General features: G+C 45.4%; 1 protein-coding gene and 1 long non-coding RNA gene across 3 annotated transcripts in view; both read right to left on the reverse strand.

The window, feature by feature from the left end:
• LOC138755174 (collagen alpha-1(XV) chain-like) overlaps positions 1 to 19,913 on the reverse strand; it is a 263,158-nt gene that overhangs the window by 188,457 nt on the left and 54,788 nt on the right. The window lies entirely within an intron of this gene.
• Positions 1,149 to 12,952, reverse strand: LOC138755175 (uncharacterized). The gene is made up of 3 exons (XR_011352084.1): positions 12,760 to 12,952; positions 6,511 to 6,593; positions 1,149 to 1,228 (listed from the first exon to the last, which is right to left on the reverse strand). It is a non-coding gene; the product is annotated as an uncharacterized lncRNA (long non-coding RNA).

Genomic DNA, 19,913 nt, shown 5'->3' on the forward strand with positions numbered 1-19,913 from the left:
CACAGGAAAAAGAATCTCAGGGTTGTATGTGATGCCATGTATGTACTCTGGGAATAAATTTGAAATCTGAAAATCTGAGGTGTCTAATCAGTTCTAATTAATCAGATATTATATTTTGTTGTAGTACAAACACATTCAATGCCAGTATTTATTCAGTATCGCTTTGTACCTTCAGGGACAGATGGTGGGAGTTAATGACACAACTGAATTAAAATTTCAGATTTATCTCCAGAGTACATACATGGCATCACATACAACCCCAAGATTCTTTTTCCTGCGGACGAGGTAATTACCATTTATTGGCAGTGCAGAAAAAAACTGACTCAATGTACACATGTAAACAAACTGACTGTGTAATACAGAGACATAAAAAAATTAATAAAGTATGTGGTGATACACCACTAACCTACTGGAGGAGGCAACCTGTGTACCTGCAGAAGAGCACTGGAGGACAAGGCAACACCTGGCCGGCTGTCAATCAGCTGACCTGAATAGACCAAGCCCCATCTGGTCGGCTGCCAATCACCCTCCGGAATATAAGCTAGATCCAGCCCCTCGAGGCCAGTCTCAGAGCTTTGCACAGCACTCTCACAGCCAGCTCTGTGGAAGTTTATGTAAAATAAAGCCTGTTTTGTGTCTGCTTTCTGCTCGATTGCGCATCACAATGCACAAGTAAGAGTCCTTAAACAAGTCCTTGATAGAATTTGTTGTTGAGGATTCTGATGGTGGAGGGGTAGCAGGTTTTCCTAAACCTCGTGATGCAAATCTTGTGATACCTTAACCTCTTTCCTGATTGTACCAATGAGAACAGAGGGTTGCCTGGGTGGTATGCATCCTTGATGATTGGTATTGCTTTCCAACAGTAATATTCTCTGTAGATGTTCTCATTGGTGAGCAGGGTTTTACTTGTGATGTCCTGGACTACGTCCACTACCTTTTGCACAGCTTTACACTCATGGGTATCAGTGTCCCCATACCAGACTATGATGAAGCCAGCCAGCACGCTTTCCACCACACCTATGTAAAAATTATCTGGGATTCCATTACCATACCAAACCTCCGTAAACTCCTGAGGAAGAGGAGGAGCTGGCATGCTTTCTTTATGATGCCATTTGTGTGTTGGATGTGAGAAGTAAATACTTTTCGATTTGGAGTCAGATGATCATGGGTTCAAGTCACAGTACAGAAGACATCTGCATTTTCGCCAATCGCGTGAAGGAAATTCAACCTTGGAATTCAGAAGTTTGATGTATGGAGCTAACTTCTGTTGCAGAATTCATGTGGGAAAATATAAACACAAAATGCAAAAGAAATAATGTTTTCTCAATTCATATTTTAGCTAATATTATGGGGCACTAAGAGTTTGAAATGATGTCACTGTGTTGATATCTCTGATGCACTGCATTGTGGCTTACACCAGCTCTTTTAAGAAATCCCTTGACCTTTAGTCCTCTGCTACTAAATCAATGTGCATTGACCCATTATCTACAGAACTCCAACTATTACCTTTCTCTCATGAACCCTAATCCTCAAATTTCATCCTGGACATCCCAATATCTTAAATTCTTTCTTAATCCACAATCCTTGCACGTCAGAGAAAATCCCTTGCAGATAAGCACGAGGTAGCATTTACATTTCCATTTACATGCCCTTAGATTGGAGAGTGTGTGGCAAAGGAGGGACAAGGACATGGTGACCCAATTATTGCAAGTATTATATATCCAAATCTAATGCCCAATAGTACTGGGTGATAAAATAAAAGCTGACAAAATTTATTGTTTCTTTTGGATTACCCTTGGTCATCCTCAGGTCTATTGGGTTCAGCTGATAAATAACTGCAGTGGGTCACTTTGACATCATGAATGGAATATCTAATATGAGAGAGAGAGAGAGAGAGAGAGAGAGAGAAAGAAAGAGAGAGAGAGAGAGTGCCCATAGGATCATATCTCTCTATATAGGAAATGGAAATAAGAATCATAATAAGGGGGATGTGGAGGTCTGGGGAGGGAGAGAGCAAGGTAATAGGATACTAGATAAATGAAGTTGGGAGAGGTAAGACAGGCATGGCTGGAGACAAGTGGGGGCTGGGGAGTGGGGAGAGGGGTACTTGAATGAAAGACAATTAGTGGGATGAGATAAATGTCAAATGTTATCAGTGGAACTGGAGCAGGACGAGGATTACATAATTCTGGAGAATTTCATGTTCATATCCAGATGGAGTAAGATGTGGTTTTCTTTAATTTTCCTGACCTGCAGAATATTTCCAACATCCTCCATCTCTATTTCAGATTTCCATTATCTGCAGACCATTTTAGATTTTAAAATATTGTTTGGAGCACAGCATCTGAGAGTTGTAATAAATGTAAGTTTTAGTGCTCCATTTCGGCACAGAGCACTGTACGAAATGCATCTGGCCAAATTCTTTGACAGTGTTTTGAATCCACGACGAGCTACGTTGGAGGGAGTCAAGTTGCTAATTGCCAAATAAAACTTCCCTGATTGTTTCTGGGTATGGATCTGATTTGGCATATGGCTTCCTCCTCTCTCTATGCAAAACAATCAACACATTCATAATCCAAAACCAAAACACAACGCTTCTTTCTGTGCCATGGCTGAGAGAAATTAGCTAATTCAACCATCCCAAGTAAGCATACTGGCAACGTTCATTCCCTCAATCCACAAGCAAAGTTGCTCTAAAAATGTCGAATGACAATTGAATTGAACCCCAGAATAACTGGTCTAATTTTCAGAGCAGTGGTCTGAGAAAACATTGCATGGGGAATGATACCAATTTATGTACCTCTGACAATGAAGTGGCATCACTGGCCCAAGCACAATAGGAGGAGAATGTCTGACTGAATTTCTAACCTGGCACCATTTAACCCAGAAATTTTCCATTTAATTTTTATACAATGACAGTGAAACAAAACGTATTACCTGTACTACCATAATACCGTATAGACCTGGGAACCATTCATGGGAAATATTGAAAGACTGATTGTTCATTGCTGTCTGATGCAAAATAAAGTAGGAAAGACATGAATCACAAAAGAAAATGTTACTATTTGATCCAAGGATGAAAAATATAAACAGGCCAGTAAAAACACTAAATTTGAGGATTAGTAGTTCAGAATTCAGTAAAAGAGGATCTGAGATTGATTGGGAAGGGAAAAATAGAATATGAGAAAAAGGTTGCTGTGAACATTAAAAATTTCTATGGATATGTACAGATGACAAGATGAGTGAAATTAACCCCAATGTTTAAAGAAAGGAATTATAAACGTGTTTGCCTGACATTGGTGTTGGGGAAAAATAAATACAAATAACCCTTATAAAGGATCTGATTAATAGCAGAGCTTTTGGAAACAGAGACAAAATCAACATGGCTTTGGGAAAGGCAAATCATACTGGAATATGTGAGGATGTAACTGGCAGAATAGATGGGATAGAGCCAATGCATGTAGGGAATATGGACCAGCAGAATTTTTTTTTAATCTACAAGGTACTGCATTAGAGATTTATATGCAAAATTAGAGCAAATGGAATTGGGAGTAAGGTGAATGAAGAAATGATTAGCCAACAGGAAACAGAGCATAGGAATAAATAGGATTTCTTTACGTGTGGCAAAGAATACCACCTGGGCCCTCACAATACATGCACATGATGTGGATGAAGAAATTAAATGTAACATCACCATGCTTGCAACCAGATGGAAGAGTGATCTTTAAGGAGGATGCAGAGAAGCTCCAGGCTGACTTAGACAGATCGAGTGATTGGGCAGATATAGAATTAACTGGGTAAATGTCAGTTATCCACTTAATCTCATTTATCCATTTAATAGCAATAGCAGGAAGGCAGATTGTTTTCTGAATGGTGATGGGGAAGTTGTAGCATTCTGATATTGTTATGCTTCAATAATAAAGTTGCGCAATTGTTTGAAACAGGAAAATACATCATCTAATCGCTGGAAATTAATTGTTTCAGAACAGTTCTATCTAAATTTAATTTTGTTCTGTTGTTTCCAATTTGATTCAATTTGCTTAGTTATTATTGGCAACAGCTTGTTTTATAATCATGTGGAACTGATGATCCAATTACACACAGCAAATTTGTCTCCATTACAATACACTTGCCTGCAAATAAGAATAATGTTAAAGAAAAGTGTTGAAATGAAAATTAGTCCCCACCATTGTTTTATCTTTAAACAGCAATGTGGATCATCACTCTTTGTGAAAAATCACATAGCTTCACAGATCAAATTCCTTGTGTAACACCATTCTGAAATAAACTTTGCTTTGGCCTGGTATTCTCTAAGAGATATTGTGAAAAGTATTTTTGTTAATACACCAAGTCTGCAGCTATCACCTTTATAGGGCAAATCTTAAAGGGTCAATCTACTCTACAAATAATACTCAACCAGCTACAGGGCAGTGCTGTCTGTGTAGGCTTGATAAAAGGAGGTGTGAGAGAGTGGTTATAGTCATATAGTATAGAAACAGGCCTTCAGCCCAACCTGCCAACATGAACCAAGAATAACCCATCCAGTCTTGCCTGCCTGCATTTGCCCCAAATACTCTAAACCATTCCATCCATGTTTCTTAATCATGGAAATAATGCCTGCCTCATCAACCACCTCTGGCAGCCTGTCCCATACACCCACCACCCTCTGTGTTTAAAAGAAAGCTTGCATGGGACAACTGGAAACTAGATAGGCTGATGAACAACTGCCAACAGTGGCAGGATCTTTATGATAGGACTATGGACTGGCAATCCCAGCCAGAGGAGGAAAGTGGGGGGTCTCTTAGATATGACTGCTGTCTATGAATGGCTGTACATGGAGAAGCCTATAAGGAAGGCAAATTCCCGTGTCCACTCTGTGGGTGAAAGGAAAGTAGATTCTCTTCTCTTGTGTATAGTTTTGATGGCCTCTCTAATGCAGAAGTGAGCAATAGCAAGGAGTAGGGTTGTCATGTTACAACTTGGCAAGATGTTAGTGAGAGTACACTTGGACTATTGTGCATGGTCTGGTCACCAGATATAGGAAAGATGTTATTAAACAGGAAAAGGTGCCAAAAAGATTAATGGGGATGTTATGGGGATGTTACTGGGACTGGAGGGCTTGAGTTATAAGGAGAGACTGAATAGGCTGGGACAATTTTGCCTGGAGAAAAAGAGACTGAGGGGCAACCTAATAGAGATTTATAAAATCACACAAGGGGCATATATAAGGTCAATGGTCACAGTCTTTTTGCCAAGAAAGGGGAGCCTCAAACTAAAGGCTATTTTGTAAAGTGAGAGGTGAAAGATTTAAACAGGACCTGAAGGGCACTTTTTGCACCCAGCAGGTAGTGGGTATATGGAATGAGCTGTCAGAGGAAGTAGCAGAGGTAAGGATAATTACAACATTTAACAGACATTTGGACAGGTACGTGAAAAGGTTTAAAGGGATATGGGCCATATGCAGGAAAATGGAAGTGACTCATGTGGACTACTTGGTTAGCATGGACAAGTTAGGCCAAAGTGCCTGTTTCTGTGTGGTCAAACTCTATGGATCTATGAAACTGAGATGTGGTAAAGACCCACAGTAGCAGCCTGGAGTAACTCTGAGTCCAGGAAACAGAGTGACGATGGCAGTGATCTCCAGCAACAAAGCAATCTAATCCTATGTGTAAAGTTGTATCTGAAGTTGTAGCATATTATGGATTTTGGTGCGAAAGGCTATTTTTATATTGCACTTATATAGCCATGTAGCCAGGTTTCAGTCTTCAATGGTGTATTTTTGTTGAATGACAACATTGTCTGACTGAATTAATGCAACCTAGATTGTATACCTAAAATGGATGAGGGGGGGTGGGGGGGTGGCTTGGGAGGAGGGAGGGGGGGGGAGAAAAAGTCACTGTAAATGTGTGAAAAAGAAAAAGTGTATATCATGGCTAATGTGATTTATGGTGTGAAAAATAAAAAATTTTAAAAAAAAATATGTATAATTGTACTATAGCCATGCAAACCCACTACCAATTTTCCTAGAACACAGAGTTCTTGATTCCAACACTTCCACGACGACAAGATGGCTCTGATGAAAGTCATTAAGTGTCTCTGTGAATGTGCAGTAACTCTTTGCAGTGGTCAACCATGCCACCCCTTGCTGATGTAGCGCTACTGCTGTTCAGTTGTCTGAAGCCTCATTCACCTGGTTCTATTCTCTTCTATCTGCGGTAGCATGAGGATTGCCAGCATAGCTCCCTTCACTTGTCTGCACCCTCTGCTGACCCTCAATTTCTCACACTTCCCTTAGCAACAAATCATTAACAAGCTTGGAATTATAGGTTATTGTGTTTTATATGTTAGAAAACGTTAGCTTTGTGACTTAAAGCTTTTTGCGATATTTCAGTTTCTAATTTAATCCAATATGTACATTACAATGCTAATGGAGTGAAGGATTCTCCCATTTATTCTGTTCCCCATCTGCAATCCCTGCTGCTCTCAAGGAGAAGGGTTAGTTATATATACCTTTGCTTCCTATGGATGCTGTATGACTTGCCGAGTTTCTCCAGCACTCATGTTGCACACAATCACGGCATCTGCAGAGTTTCCTGTTTAACAACATGCATTTTATAATCTTTATTTTTGACTTTGATAATGTTTGTTAAACAGTGTTCCTTTAACTTCTAGATTTGTGGTCTGTGAGAGTTCTTCACCATATAGCTTAGGATATGACTGAACACCAGGAGTATCTTTGATCTGTAGTCAGATAGCTACTGATGTTAGAGATGGGGAAGTCTACACACTGGGATATTTAGATCTTAGTGGACAGCTTTCTTTGAAGTTAGTAGTTAGTAGCATAGATTTGCCTCTGACCAGGCAATCAGTTTATCCTGACCTCAACCCTCAACATCAATAATTCAGCAAGCATCAACTGATGCGACAGAAGATTTAAGTGCGTTGTTTACATTCTTCTGAAGAAGAATGTGCTGCTTATTTTAAGAGCAATATTCTCTGAAAGTAATTTGTAAGATTTGACCGAAAAATGGCCTTTATTATGGCTTCAGCCTACTGATAGATAGTCTGAAGAGCAGAATTTAAATCCAAACATCAGGGATGTTTCCAGTGGTGTTATAGCAATAGTTTTCAAATTCCTAAACATACATGTACAATGCCATAATGGAAATGGATTTCAAAGAAGGATTTGTCAGGCTGTGAATCATCAGAACCATGGTACATTGGTAGTAAAATTCATCTTCCAAATAACAGCTAGATGTTTCTAGGGAGTATTTTGTTCAATATCTGTTTATCCTTAATCATTGTTATCTTTATAAATCTCATAATGATAGAGTGCTAGTGATCCTTCTGACCAATAGAGGGAGTCAGAGACTAGTTGATTGCAGCTAGGGTTGGATTCAAGATGGATGCCTCTTTACCTAATATATATATAGTTGTTTTAAATGAACCCAAGTTTCTTCATTACAATAAAAAGAAACACCACGTGGTACCAGGAGTGGAAGAAACATCAGAAGTGTGCAGTGTTTATCAGTTGTTATCAGAAGGGATATGGAGAGTAAATTGGACTGGAAATGTTGACCATTACTGGAGGTCATTCAAACAATGATTCATGCTGTATCTGCCAGCCATTGGACTCGATAACAAACCTGATGCACGAAAGATTGCACTGCTACTTACTGTGGTGGTACCTCAAGCACTAGAGGTTTTCAATACATTTGTTTTTGACAAGGCAGATGACCAGGGCAAGTTCAACAAGGTTATCGAAATGTTTGAAGAACACTGTTCACCAAAGAAAAATGAAACATCTGAGAGGTACGTGTTTCACTCATGCATGCAGCTGCAGGGAGAGAACTTTGATACTTTCTTAACAAACTTGAAATTAAAAGCAAGAACATGCAATTTTGGATTGCTGCAAGATTCAATGATCTAAAATGAAATGGTGTTAGGGATTATTGATAAGAAAGTGAGAGAGAGGTTTCTGTGATAGACAGAGCTTTCCTTTGCTGGAGCTGTGAAGATATTCCATGCCAGTGATTTAGCTCTGCAGCACGCAAAAAAGTCAGTGGAAATGCAAAACCCAGTGAAAATAAAGACATAGCCTTAGCCATAGTGTGTGTACACACATACAAAAAGAATAAGACACAAGAAACAACAAAAAGATGGAGAGATATTCAATTTAAAATAGTATGGCACTCAACATGCACCAAAATAATGCCCTGCCTATAGAAAAGTCTGCAATATGTGCAAAGGGCAGAATCAATATGCAAAGCAATGTTTTTCCAAAGAGAAACAAAAACAGACGTGACATCGTACACACTATAGAAGAAACTGCTGTCAGTAGGCTCTTTTAAACTGCAACACCTGGGTAACCCTCTTGGGACCCAGGTGCAATTACTGGGGCAAAGGTGCTCAAAGCACCTTTTAAATTGCAGGGGGATCTACCCATTAAATCGCCAACCCAGCGATTTAAGGCGGATCCCACCCCATAATGACACCTACTCACTGGAAGTACTGCCAGATGTTTGTATGTTAACTGCCCGGTCGGTAATGCATGCATGCAATCGCTGACGTCACCGGAATAAGCGGGTCAGCCGCTTTCATTTTCAATCACCTGTGGACGTGACCTATTAAGTTTAACTGGGTTCCCTACCTACCACCGAGGTAGGTCAGGAACCTGGTTAGATTTCAACGTGGTTGACTGGGTCAGACCCTTTCTAACTGCATGTAACTGGGGCACGAACCAGGAAAATTGCGCGGTTAACCCCATTTTACATGGCAGTTTGAAAGGGCTTAGTGATACACTTTTTATTAGCATGGTAATGCAGGAAGATTATAAACCAACAGACGCCGAAAAGCCAAGCATGAACAGAGTCAGGCAGGACAAGTGGACTGTGTCATTACATACAAATGGAACAAATATTCCTTTCAAGCTGGACACGGGCAAAGGTCCATTTGATCTGTGAGTGCAACATCAGGGCAATGAAGATAAACCCATACATCTATGCAAATCCTGTACAGCTCAAGCCTACAATGGACTCAAAAGCCATCAACACAAAAGGTACATGTAAACTCAGATGAAAGTTAAAGATAAAGAACACCACCTCAGGTTCACAGTAGTTCCAGATGGACATGAATCACTGCTGGGTGACAAATCATGTGTAAATTTAAGCCTAGTCAAGAGGATGTGCACATCAGGGAAACCTATTGCGTTAGCTGATGCAATATCCAGGGCAAGACCGCAGAGTGAAGCACACAATAGGTGATTGCACATCAGACCTCAACCTGGAGGCTGGATAAAAGAGCGGATCAAAAATTTAAAACTTTCTTTTCACACAGCAGCCCTAAAAGGCTGCTCCAGAATCCCATTCATATCCAGATGCACCTCATAGCGCCCTCTGGAGCTGATGAAGGCAGGGTGACTGGTGCTGTAACGCCACCCATCATAAATATGCAGCACAGCAATGACCGTCTTCCCTACCCATAATTCCCCCATGCAGTGGTTCCAAATAGTTCCAGCTGCCTGGGGGATTATGGGTAGGGAAGGCAGACATTGCTCTGCCATGTTTTGAGCAACAAAGAGCGGCCACAAAGGCCGAAGCAGCCCGGGGAGGCCGAAGCAGCCCGGGGAGGCCGAAGCAGCCCGGGGAGGCCGAAGCAGCCCGGGGAGGCCGAAGCAGCCCGGGGAGGCCGAAGCAGCCCGGGGAGGCCGAAGCAGCCCGGGGAGGCCGAAGCAGCCCGGGGAGGCCGAAGCAGCCCGGGGAGGCCGAAGCAGCCCGGGGAGGCCGAAGCAGCCCGGGGAGGCCGAAGCAGCCCGGGGAGGCCGAAGCAGCCCGGGGAGGCCGAAGCAGCCCGGGGAGGCCGAAGCAGCCCGGGGAGGCCGAAGCAGCCCGGGGAGGCCGAAGCAGCCCGGGGAGGCCGAAGCAGCCCGGGGAGGCCGAAGCAGCCCGGGGAGGCCGAAGCAGCCCGGGGAGGCCGAAGCAGCCCGGGGAGGCCGAAGCAGCCCGGGGAGGCCGAAGCAGCCCGGGGAGGCCGAAGCAGCCCGGGGAGGCCGAAGCAGCCCGGGGAGGCCGAAGCAGCCCGGGGAGGCCGAAGCAGCCCGGGGAGGCCGAAGCAGCCCGGGGAGGCCGAAGCAGCCCGGGGAGGCCGAAGCAGCCCGGGGAGGCCGAAGCAGCCCGGGGAGGCCGAAGCAGCCCGGGGAGGCCGAAGCAGCCCGGGGAGGCCGAAGCAGCCCGGGGAGGCCGAAGCAGCCCGGGGAGGCCGAAGCAGCCCGGGGAGGCCGAAGCAGCCCGGGGAGGCCGAAGCAGCCCGGGGAGGCCGAAGCAGCCCGGGGAGGCCGAAGCAGCCCGGGGAGGCCGAAGCAGCCCGGGGAGGCCGAAGCAGCCCGGGGAGGCCGAAGCAGCCCGGGGAGGCCGAAGCAGCCCGGGGAGGCCGAAGCAGCCCGGGGAGGCCGAAGCAGCCCGGGGAGGCCGAAGCAGCCCGGGGAGGCCGAAGCAGCCCGGGGAGGCCGAAGCAGCCCGGGGAGGCCGAAGCAGCCCGGGGAGGCCGAAGCAGCCCGGGGAGGCCGAAGCAGCCCGGGGAGGCCGAAGCAGCCCGGGGAGGCCGAAGCAGCCCGGGGAGGCCGAAGCAGCCCGGGGAGGCCGAAGCAGCCCGGGGAGGCCGAAGCAGCCCGGGGAGGCCGAAGCAGCCCGGGGAGGCCGAAGCAGCCCGGGGAGGCCGAAGCAGCCCGGGGAGGCCGAAGCAGCCCGGGGAGGCCGAAGCAGCCCGGGGAGGCCGAAGCAGCCCGGGGAGGCCGAAGCAGCCCGGGGAGGCCGAAGCAGCCCGGGGAGGCCGAAGCAGCCCGGGGAGGCCGAAGCAGCCCGGGGAGGCCGAAGCAGCCCGGGGAGGCCGAAGCAGCCCGGGGAGGCCGAAGCAGCCCGGGGAGGCCGAAGCAGCCCGGGGAGGCCGAAGCAGCCCGGGGAGGCCGAAGCAGCCCGGGGAGGCCGAAGCAGCCCGGGGAGGCCGAAGCAGCCCGGGGAGGCCGAAGCAGCCCGGGGAGGCCGAAGCAGCCCGGGGAGGCCGAAGCAGCCCGGGGAGGCCGAAGCAGCCCGGGGAGGCCGAAGCAGCCCGGGGAGGCCGAAGCAGCCCGGGGAGGCCGAAGCAGCCCGGGGAGGCCGAAGCAGCCCGGGGAGGCCGAAGCAGCCCGGGGAGGCCGAAGCAGCCCGGGGAGGCCGAAGCAGCCCGGGGAGGCCGAAGCAGCCCGGGGAGGCCGAAGCAGCCCGGGGAGGCCGAAGCAGCCCGGGGAGGCCGAAGCAGCCCGGGGAGGCCGAAGCAGCCCGGGGAGGCCGAAGCAGCCCGGGGAGGCCGAAGCAGCCCGGGGAGGCCGAAGCAGCCCGGGGAGGCCGAAGCAGCCCGGGGAGGCCGAAGCAGCCCGCGGAGGCTGTCACAACCCACAAAGGCCAAAGCAGCTGGGGAGGTTGTCACAGCCCACACTGGCCACCCCCTGACAGCTCCACCTGCTCCGACGGCCCCCGCCGCGCCGACGGCCCCCCACTGCCCCGACGGTCCCAGTTGCCCCCCGTCCACCTTGCCTTGAGGGGGTCATGGAGGGAGAGGGGTGAGTGGGAAGATGGGTCATGGGCTGACAGCAACATCAACCCACCCCAAACCAGCCACTTGCAGAGGCTGTACCTTCAGGTCAGGCGGTAGAGTGTAGCACTCCATCGATTATCCTTCCCCGAGAAGGGTTGGAATCAGCGCCTCTGAGCCTGCCACGCGCATTCAGGAAGGTACGTCTTTAGGCATCAGGGTGAAGAACCTCAGTCTTTACAGTTGGGTGTTTTCCCTGCTTGAAAGTGCCTATAGAGTGTTTCAGAGACAGATGTGAATCTCCACGTGAACTTGATCACTGAATCTCTTCCCGTATCGGACATGAAATCCAAACAGATCACAGCTGAAACAGAAAACACAGTTCTACAGAAGGTCATGAAGAATCTGAATGAAGGATGGCCTAGAAGTGAATGACAGCCATACTACAACATCAGAGCTGAGCTGAGTGTTGTCAATGGGCTTCTACTCAGTCAGAGCAGAATTATCATTCCTCAATCACCGTTAGCCTTTTCATTCCTGATATCGTTCTAATAAACCTTCTCTGAGCCCTCTCCAACACCAGCATGTCTACATGTCAAGAAGATGTTTTCACTGGATGTAAAATGCTTTGGATTTATCATGAAGGGGCCACAATAGGAACAATATACAATAAAACTGATGATTTGGCACACTCAGATTTTAATTAGCATGGATAAACTGGGCAGAAGGGCCTCTTCCATGCTATTCTTTGGATACCGTATTGTTCTATATTCTATTCCTATTAATACACTAAAACACTATTTGTTTTTGATGTTACACATTGATAGTATTTTTACCCTTATAAACTTGTCAGTTTAAAATGACTGTGAGTTTAAAGGAATCGAGGAGTGGGACCTAACTAGAGTTTAGTGAGAGAAAATAGGGCCCTAGTAACTTAAAGGGAACATGGAAAACAGGCCCCCAATGAGTTTAAAAGGAGTAAGAAATGCGACTCAAGTGAGTTTAAGGTGAGTGGAAAACAGAGTCCTGGTGAGCATAAAGTGAGCACAGGAGACAAATCCATACTGAGTTTAATGAGAGCATGTGATAAAGGGCCCCAGTGAGTTTACAGGGACCACAGGAAACAAGGCCCTGGTGAATTTAAATGGAGACAACGCAGGGTAAATCAGTGGGATTTCAGAACAATTGGCTTACCTGTATTGTTAATCACACTTCACGTGGTAGCATGGTCTGCCCTGCTTTGGAGAGAGATATAATGGGAAAGCAGAACAACATTTAGCCATCAAGATACTTGGAGATGGAGGTATTTGTTAAAAAGCATTGAAGGAAAGCAGAGGGTGATTTTCAGAAAGAACTCTTAAGATTAGTGAGGGCCACTTCATCTTTCAAACTGTTTGTCTGTAAACCTGGCTCCGACCACTGCCAAAACCTATTACAATCGGGACGTCAGCCCTCTGTGACACAGAATCATCATGGAGTGCAAGGTTCACTTTGTAGTCTGGCCCATCTCCCTCCATTTCCTGGACTAAATGTTGTTGGTGATAGAGCCAAGACCAATACTCACAGGGTCCAGAATCAAACATTGCTTAAAATGCGAACACCCTACAACTCAGATGGTTGATCTTGGCTTTTGCATTTTAGAGTAAATAATTACTCAATCAACATGCATCCTGTGGTGGCAAAAATCAGCGGTGAAAAGTAACAAGGATTGCTGTGAAGGTTGCCACCCTAATATCAGGGGAGAACTTCTCCTAAACCGTTTCACTCACATTCCACTTTACAACATTGGAAGCATAGACTTGCTCTGAGCAATGCCAGGGCGTGCCTGCCAGTATTTGAGGATTGGTATTGATCTGTACATAATCCACTAACTAGCCTCATATAAATTTTGATTTAGTGGCTCATAAACATGCAACAGGGAGAAAAAAAAAATCACAAAATAATAATAGAACTAAGCCAGAAATTATGGACACGTGCCACAAATCATTATTATAGTGAGTGTGGACATACAGATGGAGTGAGGGTGTTGCTCATATGAATTGAGAATAGAAGTTCACATAGACTGACAGTGGATGCGCACGTGGAGTGACTACTGCACTGCGAACACCTGGGTCTAAAAGATCTCTGCAACATTCAAATCATGAGCTCTCACGCAAGAGGAACAAGAGGATGTTGACATAGTGGCACCACTGCCTCGGCTCCAGCGACCCAGGTTTCATCCTGACTTTGGTGCTGTTTGTGCAGAGTTTGCACGTTATCTATGTGACCATTTGATTCTCTTTTGTGGCCTCCAGTTTCATCCCACAACCCAAAAATTGAAATAAGTGTTGTTTATTGCCACATTTACAAAGATACAGTGAAAAATCTTGCTTTGTGTACCATTCCTGCAAGTCAACATAATTAAGTACTGCAGTTAGACCAATAATAAAACAAAAGTGCAGGGTGCAGTATTGCAGGAAGTCTGGGGAGAAACAAGAGTCCAGATAAAACTAAAATGCATTTCCAGGGGTCATGGTGAAGGCTGGCTCAATAGGGATGTTTAGAATACTCTTAGATAGGCACATGGATGTCAAAATATGGAGAGTTATGGGTATGTGGATGGGTAGGGTTAGATTGTGGTGGAGTAGATGTACATAGGTCAGCACAATATCATGGGTCAAATGGCCTGCACTGTTCTATGTTCTCAAACTGTGCAAGGGCATTATCATTTATTGACAACAACTCCAATTAAGAATCTGATAATAGGAAATAAACTGTTCTTGAATCTGAAAGTTTGTGTACACCAGCCCCTATAAGTTACCCCTAGTAGGTAGGTGAGTGATTGAATCGGAGGTTAGTTGATCGGAATGTGTGGAGAATAAAATAGGTTGAGTACAAATGGGTTTGAAGTGTGGCATGAGCTGTCTGATGTATGATGTTCTGTTTTGCGGAAACTGCCAAAATGTTTGGCCTGGAAGTCAGCCTGAAGAAAACTGAGGTCCTCCATCAGCCAGCTCCCCACCATGACTACCAGCCCCCCCACATCTCCATCGGGCACACAAAACTCAAAACGGTCAACCAGTTTACCTATCTCGGCTGCACCATTTCATCGGATGCAAGGATCGACAACGAGATAGACAACAGACTCGCCAAGGCAAATAGCGCCTTTGGAAGACTACACAAAAGAGTCTGGAAAAACAACCAACTGAAAAACCTCACAAAGATAAGCGTATACAGAGCCGTTTCCATACCCACACTCCTGTTCGGCTCCGAATCATGGGTCCTCTACCGGCATCACCTACGGCTCCTAGAACGCTTCCACCAGCGTTGTCTCCGCTCCATCCTCAACATTCATTGGAGCGCTTTCATCCCTAACGTCGAAGTACTCGAGATGGCAGAGGTCGACAGCATCGAGTCCACGCTGCTGAAGATCCAGCTGCGCTGGGTGGGTCACATCTCCAGAATGGAGGACCATCGCCTTCCCAAGATCGTGTTATATGGCGAGCTCTCCACTGGCCACCGTGACAGAGGTGCACCAAAGAAGAGGTACAAGGACTGCCTAAAGAAATCTCTTGGTTCCTGCCACATTGACCACCGCCAGTGGGCTGATACCGCCTCAAACCGTGCATCTTGGCGCCTCACAGTTCGGCGGGCAGCAACCTCCTTTGAAGAAGACTGCAGAGCCCACCTCACTGACAAAAGGCAAAGGAGGAAAAACCCAACACCCAACCCCAACCCACCAATTTTTCCCTGCAACCGTGTCTGCCTGTCCCGCATCGGACTTGTCAGCCACAAACGAGCCTGCAGCTGACGTGGACATTTACCCCCTCCATAAATCTTCGTCCGTGAAGCCAAGCAAAAGAGACATCCATGGCGTATGATTCTGTGGCTCTGAGTAACAAACAAGCAGCATCATTATTAGTCGGAGTTTCCATTTACACAGGATCTCAAATGTAGCCAAGTGTTCCAAGATTCTTTACTATAAGAAAAAACTGCACAGTGAGCCAGAGAGTTTGAGAAGCATGTCATGTATGAACACACACTGAGAGGGGTGGCACAGCCTGGATATGAAGCATGGCAAAGCAACACCATCTGGATCAGCTAGCCCCTGTCATCCACAAGCCCCTGGTCATGCAATAGTCTCAGGCCAGAGTTGTAAACAGCTTTTAAACAAGTTTCTGTTTAAATTAACAGGGCAACTAATAAGATAATGAGATTGAGAACTTTCAGACACTTAGCTGTAACTGGGAGAGGTTGGCCTAGAAATGTGATCATGTGCAATGTTCTTCTGCCATTTCAAACACTCGATGACATCCATTTTGTGAAGGTCCATGTGAGTGATAGGCACAAGCACAGAAGCAGCTGGATATCTATGGTGTGGGGATGCCACACCGTTGCACTCATCAGCTCACGTGTCCCACAAGCAAGTCAGGCCTTTTGGGCAAGGAGTTCTTCTGCTTGGTTCCACACTGCAGTTCTTTAATATGCTTTACTTGCCACACTATGTATGGGATATTTAATTGGACTACTTGCAAAACAGACTTTCTCCCTGCACCTTGGTGCATGTGATAATAAAGTTGAACTCACAGGTCAAACGGTGTACCTCCTTGTTTCACTCTACATGACCTATCAGAGTGGTGCTCCTTTGGTCTCCCTCCTGCTGACTCTGTACTGACCCAGAGCCTGACACAGATGACTTTCAAACCTAATCACGTAACCCAACCTGACCTTTACGTTGCCAGCCCCTTGAATGAAGCCCTGATCCACCCTTCCATCCTTCCTGGTGTCTCTGAACATGGTGATCATACCCATGAGCAAACACTACCCATGTCCGCCAGCCTGATCAGCACAAGTAGGCAACGTACAAGGCTTTGGACTGCTTGCAGAGTGCAACACTGTAGTGTGGAGTCACAGACCTCTGTGCTGTGATGGCTGAGTACACCTTTCCCAGGATTCACCAATCTCCACGCTATTACCTTTTATGCATATTGTATAACCAAAATACAATATAATGCAGTGTCAATTTTTCTGCTGTATTTGTATGGTTTGAAGCAAAACAGAAATTCTCACGTCAGTGAAACATTCATTTTGGAAAGTGAAGTCAAGTTCTTTTCTGGCCGGCATGAATTGCTACTTTGACAGCAACTCCCTTTTGCAGTCTTACTTTGATGTAATTTAGTTCAAACTTAGTTTCAAACTGTGCTTTAGTTTGCAAATGCATCTTTAATATATTCAAGTTTCCATTAATCATCAACTCTCTGCCCTCACTCTTATGAGCCAAACGCAAGAATGCGTGTCCACATTTTCCTTTCACACGAGGTTTGAATTTTAGCTCTTTCTTTTGGCCAATTTCCTCCTGGCAATCATCAATGTTCTGGCTACACTCATCTAATAGCCCTTGGAGTCTGTAAAGCATCATTGTTCCCTCGAACAAGAGGTTTATAGTGGTTGCCATTTCTAAAAAATATGACCTTTCGCCTCCCACCTTTTTATGTCTTCATAACATCAACAAGTTTGACATTTTGGATGGAAATGAGGGAGTTTGCATTCCTTTTTCAAATGCTGAAAACCCACTTATTACAATCAGATTACAATCCTATTAACAGCACTTTAAGAGAGAAAGTAACCCTTTGTGCCGATACAGTGATCTCTTAGCCCAGCTCCTCAATTGGCTTGTTCGGGCCCAAGTGGAATGAAAAACTGTTAAAAAAGCACCACTGCTACTTACTTAATACACAGTCAATTTCTCACTCAAATGATGAAGTTCCAAATAAAGCAGCAGTCATGTTTCCTTTGCATTAACTTATTAGTCCTTTCAGTTTTTGGATTTAGTTTTCCCAAAGACTTTCTCCTAGTTGAATGAAATTAGTATGAAGTCTGAGTTTTACCACACACACACCCTCTTTTCAAACATCAGTGCTAAAAGGAAAGATCAGATGGACACACAGGTAAGCTTTGTCTAGTACTGAGAGAAAATTGGGAAGCAAAGCCAGAGCAGCTGATGGCACGAGGAGGTTCAGTTACACTTACTGAAATGTATCGTTCCTTTGAGGAAAACTATTCAGAGGATTTGTTCTGGGTCTTGCAACTAGGACAGGGATATGACTAGTCGAAAATCAAAAAACTACAGAAGATGAAAGGTGGAGCAGTTGGTGACATTGTTGATCAGTCTGAAACGTTAACTTTTTTTCCTTACTTAACAGAAATTACCCTCTGCACTGTTGAGATAACAATGTTTGAGAAAAGTCAGACCAAGTCAACCGCTAGACCCTACCAACCATCATCGGGGTAGAATCTCCCAGAAAAATCACAGATCTCATCACTTCAGGGGTTCTCCCCGCCGTCATCTCCATCATGATAGTTCTCTGACCCTGCAACCCCTGCTTCCAACTTCTATCCAATATGTACAAACAGTACAATCCTGGCAGACCCACTGTTTCTGCCTGTTCCCAACAGACTGAATTTATCTCCTCATACCTCTGTCATCTTGGTACATGCTCCCTCTGCCTTATATTTACCATAAGGTAGGATCCCTTTACACATTCATTCCCCATCGGAATAGCATCAGGGCCACCTGCATCGTTCACGCAAGCAGAGTCCTCATCAGCTAACACTCTCCTCTGCTTAGTGGAACGTCCTCACCTTTAACTTTGGACTGAAATCTGTGTGGCTCTGGAGGCTGCAAGAGCGCTAGACATGAATTCACAAATACTCTGTGACTCTACGGGGACTCGCTTTTGCTTCCCTTTCTCTGACTGCAAGGGACACTGAGCAATTTATGCTGATGGTGATTCTTTGTCTGTCTTATGGTAGACTAAAGCCAATTTTGTGTAATATTACATCTGTTTGATTTCACGACAAGAAATTAATCTTGAACGATAGTCACTGACGAAGCATTGAAGTTCATGGCAACTCTTACAACCACTTCTTGGGCTGAAATAATCGATCTTCAACAAGGAAAACAATATTCTTTTATGCAGTTTATGACTCTAGTATGTGGGGAGGTTCCCCTTTATTTTCTTTGACATCAGTTACTCTGAGGTGCCCTTATGTCAGTCAAATAATTCTCTGGTATTATTCTCTTTTGGCCACCAAAAGTCAGCTTTATTTTGGATCAAGGATAAAGCGAAGCCTGGTTTAGATTGGAATCAGAATTTACTGTCATAAACAAGTCACAAAATTATTTTGTGGCAGCATCACAGTGCAAACATTCATATAAATCACCTTACAAAAATAAATAAAAATAGTCCATGAAAAGTCAAGGTAAGTCAGTGGCTTTGGTTCGCTGATTATTCAGAATCTGATGGGAGCAGGGATGAAGCTGTCCTTGTGCCGCTGAGTGCTCGCCTTTAGGTTCCTATATCTTTTTCCCAATGGGAGAAGAGTGAAGGCGGCAAGGCCTGGGTGGTGGGGGTCCTTGAAGATAGATCTGCTTTTTTAAGACACCACTTGTTGTAGGTGTCCTTGATGGAGTGAAGTCTGGTGCCCGTGACGTCGCAGGCCGAGTTAACAACCCCCTGGAACTTTTTCTTGTCCTGACTGTTAGTACCTCTGTTCCAGAGAGTGATGCACTCAGCTGGAATGTTCTCCACTGTACACTGTCGAGGGTTTTGAGAATCATCGGTGGCAAACTGAATCTCATTAAACACTGGTTCTGGTGGATCAAAGCTAAGCTTCAGTCAACAGAGAGTTGGTGAGTCAGTGTCATTTGAATGCAGTGCTGATGAGTTCTTCCACCATTTGCTGATGTTTTGAACTGGTGGAACAGTCTTTGGCAGGTTGGATTCATCCTGGCTCCATCCTGGCTCGAGTGAACAGAATTCATGGGACACTTTTCTACTGGGAATGCAATGACTTGTCATGCAAGTCTGTTTGTGCATGTTTCCATACTCTTAAACCTTCTTCCCAATGGGCAGAGAGAAGAGAGAGTGTCCGGCATATGATGGGTCTTTCAGCATATACCTGCCTTTCCTGGGCAGCAGGTGATGTGGATGGAGTCTATGGAGGGGAGGGAAGCTTCCGTTATGCACTGAGCTGCATTCACTACCTTCTGTAGCTTTAAAAAATCTTGGACAGATTATCTTCCCTATCATGCTGTGTTACATCCAGCAAGGATGGTGAACTTATAGAAATTGTTGAGGAACAAGAACAACCTATTAAACTTCCTTAGTCTTCTCAGAAAGTAAACGCTTTGGTTCTTGATCATCGGGTCAATGTGCTTGACCCACGTCAGGTCATTAGAGTTATTTTTTAAAAATATGATCTTGAAGCTACAGTGCAGGAAAATGGCTATGATGTAGATCAGTCTAGCAGTGTGGGCTCAAAGGACCAAATCACCAATGATCCTAATGCTTAAAACCAGTATCAGT

The sequence above is a fragment of the Narcine bancroftii genome, chromosome 2 (genome assembly GCF_036971445.1).
Source record: "Narcine bancroftii isolate sNarBan1 chromosome 2, sNarBan1.hap1, whole genome shotgun sequence".
Classification (NCBI taxonomy): Eukaryota; Metazoa; Chordata; class Chondrichthyes; order Torpediniformes; family Narcinidae; genus Narcine; species Narcine bancroftii.